Raw genomic sequence first — 15,738 nt, 5'->3', positions numbered from 1 at the left:
ACGTTCACATCCGCACCGCTCAAAATTGAAGTAAAATGAACAGAGTCTTTCATGTCAAAATCGAGAGAGAGAGAGAGAGAGAGAGAGAGAGAGAGAGAGAGAGAGAGAGAGAGAGAGAGAGAGAGAGAGAGAGAGAGAGAGAGAGAGAGAGAGAGAGAGAGAGAGAGAGAGGAAATAAGGCCACGATGGATGCACGAATGAGGTTAAGGAAGAGAGACAGAAGGAAAAATAGAAACATGGGTTGAGAAAGGCACGGATTGAGGCAGAAGAGAAGGAGAAAGAGAAATGGAAAGGGAATGTGACAAAGGATAACACGGAGGGGAAGAAATGGAGGCCGTGTTAGTGGAGATTTAGGAGAGGAGGGAGGTCCAAGGAAAGAGGGAAGGAGAAGTAAATGTGAAAGAACAGCGACACAAGAAACTTCAAGAAAGGAACAGAGAGAGAGAGAGAGAGAGAGAGAGAGAGAGAGAGAGAGAGAGAGAGAGACACCTATAGTATATCCTTGTGGCCTGTCTTCTCCCTTCTTCCTTTAGTGACAGCAGACCCTTTCTCCTTTTCCTGACGTTTTCTCTGGCCCGTCCTCTCCCCTCTTTCCTTCCTTTCCATCTGAGCAGGAAGGTTTACCCAGGGAAGGATTCGTCATATCCTGTAGAGAGAATCCTTGGTTGTGATCAGCTGAAAGTTCTCTCTCTCTCTCTCTCTCTCTCTCTCTCTCTCTCTCTCTCTCTCTCTGTCATGGAGGTTATAATGTAAGTACGAATACACCAGCAACGTTGAATAGTGCAGGCAATCACTACCTACCGTCGTTGTTCCTGCTTTTCAATGTTGCTTCCTATAGTTATCTAGTATGTTTTCTTTTTATCTTCTTTACAATATTGCTGTACGCGGTTACGGTTTAGCTAGTAAACATTTAGAGGACGTTCATTTCTCCGTCAGCCCGGGACGCGATCGCTAGCAGTGTGCGTGCTCTTGTTGGATCATTGTAATTACGAGTGTAGCTGCATCGCTTCCCGTGCTAACGAGCAGTGTGCAACTGGAAACGAGTTACTACTGTCTAGAGGAGGGAAGTCTTTTGTGTTTAAGTGAGTCGAATCCATGAACTTATATTAGTCTAATCTGAGCAAAATATCTTATGAATCAATAATACTACAAAAAAAAAAAAAAATGAAATCTGAAATATATATATAAATTTAAATGAACCTGAAAAGTAATACAATATGAAAAATCTTATTGTGTAATAGAAATCTACATCAAAATTAGTGAAATGTTGTAGCTATATAACAAAAGAAGACTTAAGCATCTTGAAGACCACCGGCAACAATCATTTTCCAATTCTCACCACAACGTTAATTACAACAAAGTCAAAGTCTTCTTGAATACAGATTTATTTGTTATAAAACTCAGCAATGCACTTACAAAATATGACATCTTGTATAGCAATCAAATGAAGTAGAAAATAATATTCATGGGTACTCCAATACAAGTAACAAAGACATTTAATTCCAAAAAAAAAGCCAGTTCTCTTTAATGGCTAAAAGACTAATTCCTGGTGCAAATAGTAATGTAATATCATTTCCATATATCTCTTTTTCTTTTCTTTTTTTTTCATATACGTAGTTTTTGATGAAAGATGGTCGTCAAACGCTAAAGAGCGGAATGAAAGCAAAATGACACACACACACACACACACCGCTTAGTGTAGTGGTTAGCACGCTCGACTCACAATCGAGAGGGCCGGATTCGAGTCCCGGGGCGGCGAGGCAAATGGGCAAACCTCTTAATGTGTGGCCCCTGTTCATCTAGCAGTAAATAGGTACGGGATATAACTCGAGGGGTTGTGGCCTCGCTTTCCCGGTGTGTGGAGTGTGTTGTGGTCTCAGTCCTACCCGAAGATCGGTCTATGAGCTCTGAGCTCGCTTCGTAATGGGGAAGACTGGCTGGGTGACCAGCAGACGACAGAGGTGAATTACACACACACACACACACACACACACACACACACACACTTACATTTCTACCATATGATTCACTATTATTGTTTCGGTGACCATAACAATTTCTTTTATATTAATGTCATAACATATCTGCGATGAAAGCATGCACAATTCCATTGGTGGCATTATTACGCATTACTGCTTTGTTGTTTGATAAGTGATTATCGTCATTTCAGCCATTTTTCGAGGCTCCATTTATTTTTTTTTTTTGCCTCTTTTTATTATTAGCTCATATATCAAATGTAAAAATAATTGGACTGCAGCACAGTTCTGGTGGAGAGCTCAATCTATTTCATATCTTATTCAAGTACTCTTTAGGGCTTCAACTTTCTTCCACGAATTCGTTTTATTTTTTTTATCTTAAATTCATGAAATATAGGGTTCCTTAACACTGCTTTAAGTACGTGACACTGTTCACTTTTGATACGCTGGTACCAGTTATCGGGTTCATTAGCTTGCCCCATAGAGGCCGCAGCTGTCATAATACGTAACTAAAACTTTTCTTATGGCTGTGGAATCAGTCGTGTTCTTATTTGGCTTGCATGTAGAATGGATAACTAATGATGTCCGCGAGTCATTTCCTAAATGCAACACTCGACTTCTGGTGTTAGTTAATCTGTATGAAGGCAATTTTTAGCACATATATTTTAATTTTTATATTTTTAAACTATTTTCCTTTACACATTAACTTCTTCAATACTAGGACGCTTTTCATTTTCATTCTGCTTACAATTGGCGATTTCATACAGCTTCAAAGACTATGTGGAGGGATAAAAATGGTGGAGATTCTGGCCATTAATCTTCTGCCTTCCGTAGACCCTTCCTAATGTAAATAATACCGTCTAATCATACCCAAAACTCGTGGTAAAAATACGTCTCAGTACTAAAATGGTTAAGAACTCATTTCCCACAATATCTACATCTCATATTTACAGTACTTTATATGTATACCTATTATTTTAAAAAAGAGGATAGAAAGTTTTTAAGGAGCATATAAGTTTGGGTAACGGCTCCGTTATGACGCAACAAAAACAGGAAAAAAGTAGCAAGCCCAGACGCTGCTGACCATAGAAACGGCCGAATTTTATGTTGGTCATAAAATTTAGGGCTCACTTTGGTTGCAGATGTGAACAAAATACAGCTGTAAGAGGCTGAAAGGCCCAGCTGTGTGTGTGTGTGTGTGTGTGTGTGTGTGTGTGTGTGTGTGTGTGTGTGTGTGTGTGTGTGTGTGTGTGTGTGTGTGTGTGTGTGTGCGCGCGCGAGTGCGCCTTTGTATGCGAATTATTGTGCCTTTGTGTGTGAACTAATTTCAATACTGTTTTATTGGGAAGAATAATAGATGTAATAAGATTATAACATTTGTTTTCTGAATAGTTAAAAAAGAATGAGCATGAATAAGGGAGGAAATAGAATAATAGGTAAATAAACAGGATGCAAATACATATTCTTCTCTGTCGTAATGGATTCGAGACCATAAATATTGTACATCCTGGAATACACACACACACACACACACACATTACTTCCATAAAATACATCACAGTAAACAGTAAATGATTACACTGACCGTTGTCGCATCCTTTTGTTTTCAGAGGTCCCTTAATTCATTCATCACTTGCGCTAATTCCATTTTCCACCTCTTTACTTACATTACCGCTAATCGCCCTCCGCCACCCTTCTTCTCTCACCCAACTTTTACCCTTCCCTTATCATCGCAATCCATCCAATCCTCGTCTTATCATCACTTTCGCCCTCTACTCTCTTTCTTATCTTTGAATTCGTCTCTCTAAGGTCATCAATCAGGCCACTCCTCTTCCTCTTCCTCCTCCTCCTTCCATTACTCAACGTTCATCTGCTCCGGTATCTTGCCCTCACTGTTTCCTAAAGAGATTTGAGTCTGCCGTTTTCATTTCATCTCCGGAAAATCTTGGGCTGACACCGCGTACCAACCGGTTCAAGTTGCGGACAAAGGGGGCGAAGCAATGCATCACTCCGGAGCTATTCCTGAACCACTGAACCGTACTGAGCCCCTCTGATCTATATTGAAGCACTGAATCACTCTTGGTTGCGAGGAATCATGGAGCGGCTCTCAGCTTCATCGAATACTTGGCTTAACTTCAATTTTTGTTTCTGAGTCGGTGCAGTGCTGAATAGTGAAAAGGAAATTAAGGAAAACGAAGATGTATGAAGATATACTGATGGACTCTAAATGGTACATACACAAAGGATTCATGCTGGATTTTAAAAACTTTATATATTCAAAAACTCTCATGTGCTCCCCTTGTTAAGAAATCCTGACGATACCTTCCCCTTGAGTGTATATTATCTGTGAGTAAAGAAAATCTGTGGGGGTCTATAAACACTCAGTTATATGAGCATTACTTGAAGCACGTGTGAAGGTTATTTCCAGGGCTGTGATGCAAACACTCATCTGAAGAAGACGCGAGGAAGGTTGCGAGGAGGGGGTAACTGCCACATCCTCCTTGCCTCCTTTCTTTCCTTTCCAAATCCCCTTCATTTTCACGCCCTTGACCGCTGAGGGATGCAAAACCCAATCTCAACGCCTGCAAGCACACGTCAAAGTTTCTAACGCCTCGCACATGCACTTCTTGCGTTTATCTGGTCTTCTCCACCACTCCCACAAGATGCAAAATATCTGGGTTCTCGTTGCTCTATTCTCCAAAAGGTATATATTTTAATGGACTGATAAGATCATGTAATGGAGGCTAAGATTTGAAAATTCTGAGACGAAAATCAAAGCATTCCTTTTAAAAACTAAAACCTGAAAGCACACACACACACACACACACACACACACACACACACACACACACACACACACACACATTAAAGACTGATACTATGATGATAATCTTGGTTATTTTTGTAAACACTCCAATTTTTCCATTTTTATTAAAGATGGGTAATCTTAACAGCTTACAATCTCTTGTAGAATAGGTTGTGACGTTGAAAGTTTTTATTTTTTTTGTCACGCAGAGCAGAAAGCAGCCAGACTGAATACTGATTAGATTAATATTCACAGGTATTTTCACAATTCATTCCTAACGATATTACTTTACAAAGAAGGAAAAATGCATAAAACTTATTTTTACCATTCCGCTATAGCAGACCCTCAAGGGAATAAAAGGATTTACAAGAGATTATCATGGTGTACAAAACCTCCGACACTGGATATATTTGAGCTTTAAAACATTATTTACCTTGGTTACAAGTATATAATGAAAAATGTTATAATTAATAAAGAATAAGCATAATTCAGAATTACGTTGCGTCTTTAATTGTGAAAACGAAAAGATTTGAATGAAATATATTTCGAAACGAGTATGTGAGCTTATAAGAATTACAGTCCAATACTAAATAGTGCTGAATTGCAAGCATACAAGAAATCTAATCAGATACTAATTGTAACATTTTTCGATAAATGGTAAGTTCACACAGTTGTCATCATCATTGCAGTACTACCATCAAATGAAAAAAAAAACAATGAATAGATAGATAGATAAATAAATAAATAACATGTACATTTGGTTTAATTCCACAACGTAAACTAAAAAGAAACAATATTTAACCTACGTGAATTTTGCTAAATGTGGTGGAAACACAATTGTTGGCCATAAACTCTCAGAGATGCATTTTCTACTAATCCATTCAACATTATTGCTGAATGAAATGGACTGACTGGCAAGATCATTATTAATTCAGATCAACGAGTTAGTGTGTGTGACTCGAAAGAGAATCTCACTCAATCACTGACATCTCCCGTTAATCTCTCTCTCTCTCTCTCTCTCTCTCTCTCTCTCTCTCTCTCTCTCTCTCTCTCTCTCTCTCTCTCTCTCTCTAATGCTTTTAATATATGTGTCATCACCTTGCAGAGGGGTGAGTGGCTTTGCTGTCCCTATACGACTTCACTAGTTCTTAGCTCGGCCTCTAGATGCCCTCGGACCTCAACAGACTGGCCTATGTAACTCACAAGGTCAAGTTATTTTAGTAATACAAGTCGAGGACGCCTCAAGACAGGCCTCCCACAGAGTCCCTAGCTTGGTCGCCCACTGAGAACAAAGAAACCTACGTTAGACGGCAATGGTCGGGCTCAACGTGTGTGTGTGTGTGTGTGTGTGTGTGTGTGTGTGTGTGTGTGTGTGTGTGTGTGTGTGTGTGTGTGTGTGTGTGTGTGTGTGTGTGTGAGAGAGAGAGAGAGAGAGAGAGAGAGAGAGAGAGAGAGAGAGAGAGAGAGAGAGAGAGAGAGAGAGAGAGAGAGAGAGAGAGAGAGAGAGATAATGTCCTGAAGAAATATGTTTATGTCACCAACTTAATGTATTGATATTCCAAATGGTCCTTGACACTTATAACCTTTTAATTGACCTCACTGGCTACTTCCTCTTTATTTTTGTCTGTCTAGGGTGACATTCAATTTGTTCCTTCTACTTCCATTTCACTTCCAACCTTACGTTTGCCCACAAAATCCACCAACCTTCCGCACAAGTTATAATCACGCTGCTGAAAATATATATAAAGAAGAATATTATTAAAGTACATATATTGTTGTTTACGGTGTGTGTGTGTGTATGTACTTGATATTTTGCGCAGTGTCCGTACATTTGATACACTCCTTTATAGTCAGAGCCGTCTACTACATTTTCTTTATCATCTACTTCACTTTCCCTACCACATGCGTAAGAGCCTTCATCGTTCACAAAATAAACTCGTCACAGGGTGAGGCGCTTCCAGATACACGGAGGAATGAAATGCACGTCACACACAAAGATATCTAGAAGAGAGTCACGTTCTCGTCTATTCGTTGTATGTTTGATAAAGTCGAACAAAAATAAAATCGTAGCAAAAAAGTCCTTCCAAGGCTTTTTGCGGGGTCATGCTGATAGTTGCTCAAACCTTGTGTATTGTATTGCCAACTCTATGTTCTGTCTTGGTTCCTCGCTGAAATACTAATGATCGAGTAGCAATTTTTGTTGACATATTCTCATGTGAAGTCACTGAAGTATTCATAGAGGCGTATTCTAATATGTTTAGGTGTTTCATCTGCATTATCTTGAGCAGCTTCAATGCAAAAGACTAATGTTTTCGGAGGCATATTCAGAAATGAAGTGACCGATGTGGTACCTCAACATGAGCATCACTATTAAAATAAATCCTGATGGGAAGGCGACATGGAAATCAGTATTCATGAGGACATTAAACGTTTCAGTGTACTGCCCTATGTTTGCAGTCAGTAATTACTCCACAGGACAAAACAAAGAGATTATTTCGTCAAAACAAGTAACATGTAATCATGATAGTTTTAGTGACGTTCATTCTCCTTATCACGCTTCCAAAAGCAAGTTAATAGTTTATAAAGTCGACAATGACAACACATTGATCGATGATGCCAACTTTGTTAAAAATGGAAAGTATTATCACAGAGATTTACTTCAATGGGCCCCAAATCATGTTACCGTCGAGTGAGTAATAAAACATTCTTCGTTGTGCCGATATCAAATCGAAATAGCAAAAACCTTCTTACTTTATCTAATATAGAGAAGTCAGATCACAGTGAAACACTCCAAATGGGGGAAAAAGTGAAGAGCATCATCCATCAGAGCGTTACGAGCAAAATGACAGAGTCCACCACGGCAACAACGCCAATCTTTACCTCCACCTCCACTTTCCCTTTCTCTAATTCAAACATTAATCATCATTTTGACAAACAGGTGCATTTTACGATTTCCGTGGGATATCCTGGAATCGAAATCAATAACTATGGCCATATATTTTGTCGCTATTCTTTTGTTTTGTTTCCACGGAGGGATAAGCGTCAGCTGATTGCTAATACACAACATTATGGACACGCAGAGGTGAATCAGGTCACGTCAGCTGCTACTTCTAAGGAAACGCTAGTCTCTCTCTCTCTCTCTCTCTCTCTCTCTCTCTCTCTCTCTCTCTCTCTCTCTCAGCACACAAACACACACACGCAAAGAAGATCCATATCGCAGTTGTTACGCTTCATACATACGTGAAATGACGGTAACGGCGACATAAACTCCTCCAGCTCACACACTTACAGCTCGTTCTCGGTCCGGGCACGGAGAGCACAGCAGAGGATGTTTGGCGTTTGTCGTGCTCACTTTCCCTCTCCTTCACAGCGTGACTGCTTACACTAAAAAAACGAGTCGTTTGGGGAAGAGCAGCTAAACTTCAAGAGCTTCTGTGATGGCAGACTCCCACTTCCCTCACGCCTCCCCCTCCTCCTCCTCCTCCTCCTCCTCCTCCTCCTCCTCCTCCTCCTCTTCCTCCTCCTCCTCCTCCTCCTCCTCCTCCTCTTCCTCCTCCTCCTGCTCTTCCTCCTCCTTTTCCTATTCTTCGTTTCGTCTCATGTTCCTTACACTAAAGGTTTCTCTCTCTCTCTCTCTCTCTCTCTCTCTGACTTTGCGTCTGTCTGGTCGCCTTGTGCTTTGGAAAAAAAGTTACATGCACATATACATGAGAGCATACACGTATTCACACGCAATCCCCCTATCTCTCTCTCTCTCTCTCTCTCTCTCTCTCTCTCTCTCTCTCTCTCTCTCTCTCTTATTCTTTTCAGAAACCCCATGTGTGCGCACGCATCCTGGCAAGCAAAAATACACGCACACTCACTCTCACTCACCAGCATCCACTAATTTACACACACACACACACACACACACACACACACACACACACACACACACACACACAAACACCGTCCATATTGTAGTTGTTACCTCCCCAAAAACAAACTAAAGCGGTAAAAAGAAAAAAAAAGTTTACTTTAGGAAATACGACACAGGCTGAGCTCTGAACAACTGTGTAGGAGGTAAACTGACCCAGAAAGTGCATGTCACACACAGATGTCTTAAGCTGCTATAAAAGACGATGATGGCAGTCAACTTGGACGAAACCAGGACAGTGCATACATATTATAGCTTATAGACATATATTTTTTTTCTGCAAAATGAAGAGACACGAAAACTGAATGGTTGATATATACATTTGTTTATATTCTTATGATGGGTTAACTGACTTTGCCTTCATCTCTCTAAGTGGATCGCTGGCTCGCCTAGATAAAGCAATCACTGACTATTATATCGGTATTAGGAAGAGAACACTGGGATGGTTGTTGTTCTGCGCCGCTGTCTGAGAGGATGAATCGATACCATCCTCTCCATCCCCTCTTCCCTTTTGCAGGTAAACTATTGAACAGTCCGCCACTTTTTTTTCTGCTTCCCAACTTTCCAACGACTTGAAATGTTTTAAGATGGGGACATCAAGACACTTAAGGAACTAAAATAACCATCTCTTTTCAAACTTTTCGGAGCGGAATTAAGACTTTTTTCTTTTCTTATAACACTTGTCCAGTTTCATATTCAAGTAAATAAAAGTTTAAATAAAGTGTTTTACTGATGAGTCATGTTTAAGAGAAATATATTTGATAAAGAGTAAAACAAACACAGTATCTCTCCTTCTCTTGTGTATGCAGTGAAATTATTATTCATTTACTGTAGGACTGAGTACTAATGTGTGTGTGACAGTTACTGTTAATATATACATAAACAAACAAAGTAAAAAATAATAAATAATTGAAAGAAAAATGTCTTAACCCCTTCAGTACTGGGACGTATTTTTACCTTGAGTTTTGGGTATGGTTAGATGATTTTATATGCATTAGGAATTGTCTATGGAGGTCGGAAGATTAATGGCCAGTTTTCATTATTTCATATCGAAAGTTTCTGAAGCTGTATAAAAATGCCAACTAGTAAGCAAAATATATATGAAAACATGTTCTGGTACTGAAGTGGTTAATAGTGACCGCGAAAAATAATTATGCTAAAATTATTTCAGTGTTGAGGTGGAATGAATATATCATAATTATTGTTAATGTACATTCGAATATATGAAGCTGCAACAAATTCACTGGTGTCTTGAGTATACGAGATTTCCTCGAGAGAACAAATAATATCATTGAACGCATCAGTAATTGTTCACATATCTCCAACAATATCAAGCTACAAAAATCACTGATAATTGTAGAATCTTAGTGGGATCCTGTGCAAGTATACGAATATCTCTGAAAAAAAATACATGTACTCCTAATATATTGATACCAGACAAACGGTAGCGAAGGAAATTTCACAACCTTTACACAAGAGAGGAAGAAAAGGCTCCTCTGCCAGCCGGGTCACCGTCCCCAGCAGCGCCACGTCAATTATTTACTTGCCGTGCATAGTGAACAGCATAAGGATTTAACGAAACAGGAAAATGCCTTCTTTAATTACGGCACATTCATGGTAGTAAATATATAAAGAACCCCCTGCATCCATGTCTGCGTCTGTGTGTGTGTGTGTGTGTGTGTGTGTGTGTGTGTGTGTGTGTTTCGTTTTTTAAATGAAGCTCTTTCTTTCATGAAGCGAGACCTTTCACTCTGACTATTGTTTTGATTTTTTTACTACCATCATCAGTATGAGTATGAATATTTTTTTTTTCACTGAACACTACTAATATAATTCTCTCTCTCTCTCTCTCTCTCTCTCTCTCTCTCTCTCTCTCTCTCTCTCTCTCTCTCTCTCTCTCTCTCTTTCATACACTCACACACACACACACACACAACACAAATAGTAAATGATTTTATCTATAGAAACAAGTACCGACTTTGTTGTGGCTATCTAAGGTGATTACTATCCTTCCTATACACACCACCAGCATCAACACCTCTTCACCAGCCACGTGCCTGGGTGTTCTCGGGCTGTCAGTTAGAGGAAGCAAAGCCGTGATTTACCGAGATCATCATAAAACACAGAAAAGGTAAAGATTAGGATAAGAGAAATGAAGGAATGTTGGAAAGAGCGAAGAGGGTGAAAAATGAGTGCAGAATAAGAATGCGAAGAGGGTGAGAAAGGTACATGATATTAATGATGGGAGATAAGACAGGGCGGAAAGTAAATTATAATACGGTGAGGAGTTCAAAAGTGTGACGGATAATTGCTGGAGGGTGAAAAGATAAACGAGCAATTGTGATTACGGATAAGCTTTTTTATTTCACTGACCCGTAAGCGTTGCGAGGTCCCCACTCCTTTTTTTTTTTTTGCCTCCGATAAAATTTGCATTCATTTGAATCATTTAACATCTTCTCCTGGAAAGTGAGAATGCATGAGGTAAAGCACATTTCTTCGTATTCTCTCTCTCTCTCTCTCTCTCTCTCTCTCTCTCTCTCTCTCTCTCTCTCTCTCTCTCTCTTTCATGCTACGATAATTAGGTTGTCAGAATTTCTTTCCTCATGGTTGGTAGTGTGATATGTAAAGCTTACAAAGTTTTTATCAATTATTATTTAAATGAGCGTGTGTGTGTGTGTGTGTGTGTGTGTGTGTGTGTGTGTGTGTGTGTGTGTGTGTGTGTGTGTGTGTGTGTGTGTGTGTGTGTGTGTGTGTGTGTGTGTGTGTGTGTGTGTGTGTGTGTGTGTGTGTGTGTGTGTGTGTGTGTGTGTGTGTGTGTGTGTGTGTGTGTGTGTGTGTGTGTGTGTGTGTGTGTGTGTGTGTGTGTGTGTGTGTGTGTGTGTGTGTGTGTGTGTGTGTGTGTGTGTGTGTGTGTGTGTGTGTGTGTGTGTGTGTGTGTGTGTGTGTGTGTGTGTGTGTGTGTGTGTGTGTGGTGTTGGTACTAATGTTTGGAATATTCATGATTGTTTGAATATTTCGAGTAATAGTTCATTTATATCAATTCATTAAGCAGAACTGTTCGACCAAAGATGTAATATAGGCTAGATATAATGGGATTGAGAAAGCAAAGTAAAGGCAGTAGCAGCAGCAGTGGTCTCCCTTTCACCTGCTTGTCCCCCTGCAGCCATGGATAGCTCGGGTCCATAAGACTAAAAAATGAAATCGTTCCTCGTGGCAACTCTTTTCCCTAATTTCCTTCGAATCTTCTCACTTTTCATCTGCTGTGGTGCTTGAAATCTCATTTTTCGTTTTCTTCCTTTTATCTATACTTTTTTTTTTAACTGGATATTTTGCAATGTATTTACCATATCTACTAACAAAAAGATGACCATTTTGCTTTCAAATCTCAATTCTAAATGATTTTTTTTAAACCTTTCTTTTATGTTCTGGTCAGTGAGATTAATTGAGAACTCTGATAAAGACTCGCTCCCTCTTTTTAGCTTTTTTTACTCATACAACAAAATACAGCATTCTCAAACAGGTAGATAAATTCTCTACCGTTTCTTTACTAGTCTCTTTACACATTCATCATTAACACTTAAAGCTCCATCTTTTGATTATCTGTTCTTAAGAATTTATAGATTTCATTTGTATTATTTTGAACCTATTGATCGACAAGAGTTTTCATAAGTGTCGTCTCCCTTTCTTTCCTGTCATTACAGGTGTCACGTTCTCTCTAATTGGTTGGCAGTTTTATCACAGGTTAAGTAATTTTCTCGTCACATCTTTCTTCCTCACTCTTTCTATCCACATTCCTGACTTCATTTTCTCTCCAATGTTTCCCTTCTAATGTGTATTTTCCCCATCTGAATAGGAATCTATTTTCTTTTTCACTCTTTCTCCACCATTATTATTGTCCTTTGTCCTGTCTTCCTTCATCAATTTGTTCTTCTCCCCACCTTTATCTGTACCTTATTTTCCTTGCTTCTTTTTTTCCTTGTCGCATTTCCTCTCTCGCTCCCTTCCTTCCCCTTCCTTATTGAATTAATCCTCTTTGTTTATGGTTTATTTTTGTCTGATCGTTGCCTTGTGTCTTTCTTTCTGTGTGTTTTTCCTCCTTCAATGCATCTCTCTCTCTCTCTCTCTCTCTCTCTCTCTCTCTCTCTCTCTCTCTCTCTCTCTCTCTCTCTCTCTCTCTCTCTCTCTCTCTCTCTCTCTCTCTCTCTCTCTCTCTCATCTGTCTTCCTAGTCATCTTTTTCACAAGTTTATTTCTTCCCATTTTCTTATTCCTTCGTTTCTCCATCAACCCCGTGACCTCTGCTTCAGCCCAACGACCTTTCATGACCTTCAGTTTCCCATGACAGACACCTGAGTTGTCACGCTTACCTGGCCACGCATGTCCACTCACTCTGATCCACCCTTGCTCCTCTTGCCTTTCTTTTTCGTATCCCTTCTTTGCCTCACCTCCCTCCCGATATCCAGTTCAATTGTATTTTCCCCAACACACACTATGTTATGCAGTGTTCTTGATAATCTCTCGGTCATCTGCTAATAAGTACTCATTTGTAACCTTTCTTTAGTTTATCTTCTCATTAAGCATTAAATAATGGTCTAGCACAGGTTAGTGTGATTTTTTATTACTGCCATAAAAAAGCAGATTCATATAATTAACATTTATCAGTGTCTATTGTTCTACTTTTACTTATCAAAAATAATCATTTCTTTTATTGAAGGGATATAGATGTGATTGTTTACTCAACAATCAAAAGGTTAAAAAGAATTCCTTCTTTTATATACGCTATGTCAACCACATCACTCTGTCTTCTCTCATCAGACAACTTCAAAGTCTTCTTGACCATCATTGCTTCACAGGATCCGTCTCTCCCACGCCATCCATCCGTTTCACCACCTCCCAATGAACGCACCAGAACCAACATCTCAAGTCTTCATTCTCCGTCCCGCACCATTACCTTCCCCATCAACTCTCCATCACCCCCCCATCATTCCTGCCCTTCCGTCATTCCAGATCGTGATCCTCTATCCACACCGAGAGTGTGACTGGACTGCATTAATGTAATATACATATACTATTTCTCCCTCTTTCCCTTCGTCTCCCCAAATATAACAAAGCAGGGCACTTAGATTGCAATATTGACAAGGCGGATAAAAGGCTGAGGGTGGCTGAGAAAGGCACGAGCCTTGAACAGAAAGATATGAAACAAAATCAAGCAGATTCGAACTAATATAATTCAAGTAAAACAAGTGTAACATGACCAGGACCAAGAGGCAGAGAAACATGGAGAGAGAGAGAGAGAGAGAGAGAGAGAGAGAGAAAGAGAGACCTGCACCACAGCTGGCCCAGGAAACTAACCGCACTGTCACCACTGTCTTGGTGACGGCAGAGCAAGTCTAGCAGCTACTTGGCCCGGATGACATCATCCCACGGCTCGTAAGCACTGCGCTAGTGAACTGTCAGCGCCTCTCTCCACTGTGTTCTAGTCCGGCCTGAGTGAGAACAAATGGCCCTCAGTGTGGAATGAGCCGCGTGTGGTCACTGTCTCATGATCGAATCACCGTATTGTTTGGCTAAGTGATTTGTGTATAGGGATTGGGGGTGTATTTGTGAGGAGGGGAAAATATTATCCTGGGTCAAATTTCCTCCCTGGGGGAGATCTATCCTTGGCCAGATTCCCCAGCGGGAGGAATCTCAGACTGGGGGAAATACTAACTGGTACACCGGCACACACACACACAATAGAAAATAAATAAATAAATAAATAAAAATAAATAAATAAATGAAAATAAATAAATAAATAAATAAAATAAACTCGAGGCATGATCCCAGCAGCTACAGACCATCCCACTGCTCTTATTGATGGGCAAAGTGCTGGAGCAAATAGTGACTGCCGCTATCTGTCAACACCTGAACGAGAACCACCTCCTCTCAGACAGGCAGTTTGGTTCCAGGCCCGGACAGTCCACCACAGACCTCCTCCACTAGTGGTGTGCCATAAGGCACAGGTGCAGAGAGTCTCCCACCTTGAACCCCTGAGGCTACTGCCACACACGGCCAGCAGCGACGAGCAAGTGAAAGTGTCTCGTTCCTGCTCAAACCAAGATTTCGCTACTGTGGAACATGTTCATGGTGGCCACGCCCCATGTGCAGGACATGCCCACACAGCAAGTGAAGCTGGCAGCCCGCCGGTGACGTAGCACGCACCAATTCCCAATGGTGCTGCAAAACTGAGACTCTCAACCCGAGTGTGGCTTTACTGTAATGAAGTGTATTATTATCGTTATGTAATTTTAATATGTTGAATAATAGTTTAACATTTAGTTTAGTATTTAAGCTTTTGAATTAATTCCATAAAGAACGTGAAATTTTAAGTCTCATTTTGTTTTTTAATATATAAACTGAGAGAGAGAGAGAGAGAGAGAGAGAGAGAGAGAGAGAGAGAGAGAGAGAGAGAGAGAGAGAGAGAGCTGATTAAGGGTGAGGAATTTTAAACTAAATTTAACGTCAAAACAAAACCAGAATATCAGTAAGTAAAAATAAATAAACAAATAGATAAAATATGACTAACTTCATTTTATGGGCCGAACTAATATAAAATGAAAGATAAACATGAGATGAAAACATGATTTGTTGCGGGAAAGGAGAACGATAAGGTTCTCAAATACAGCAGAAAATATACACTAGATTCGTTGATCAGGTTGTTAGTTAGTGCACACCTCAACTTAAAAAAAAAGAGAATACATAAATTACTGAGAGGTAGACATAGGTTTAAATGCCTTATACACGAGGTGTCACGTATAGGCCTGTTGTCTCCTCGTATCTTTCTTCGTGTTCTTTTGTTGTTAACTGGATTTAAAGAAGCACAGGTTGAGTCTGAAAGGTATTGGAGAAATAGGATTAGATTCCAGAGAGAGAAACGTGAGCAGTATTTTCGTAAAGGATATAAATCTAGGTAACTGGGGAGGAAACTTTTCGGTGACTCTAATTTTCCCGAAAGTTGAGCATTGCGTAAAAGTTAGTGCGTAGCGTGAAAATGTCTCTCAC

Source organism: Portunus trituberculatus, chromosome 40, assembly GCF_017591435.1.
Source record: "Portunus trituberculatus isolate SZX2019 chromosome 40, ASM1759143v1, whole genome shotgun sequence".
Lineage (NCBI taxonomy): Eukaryota > Metazoa > Arthropoda > Malacostraca > Decapoda > Portunidae > Portunus > Portunus trituberculatus.
The sequence above is the reverse complement of the archived record's forward strand: the minus strand, read 5'-3'. Positions refer to the sequence as shown.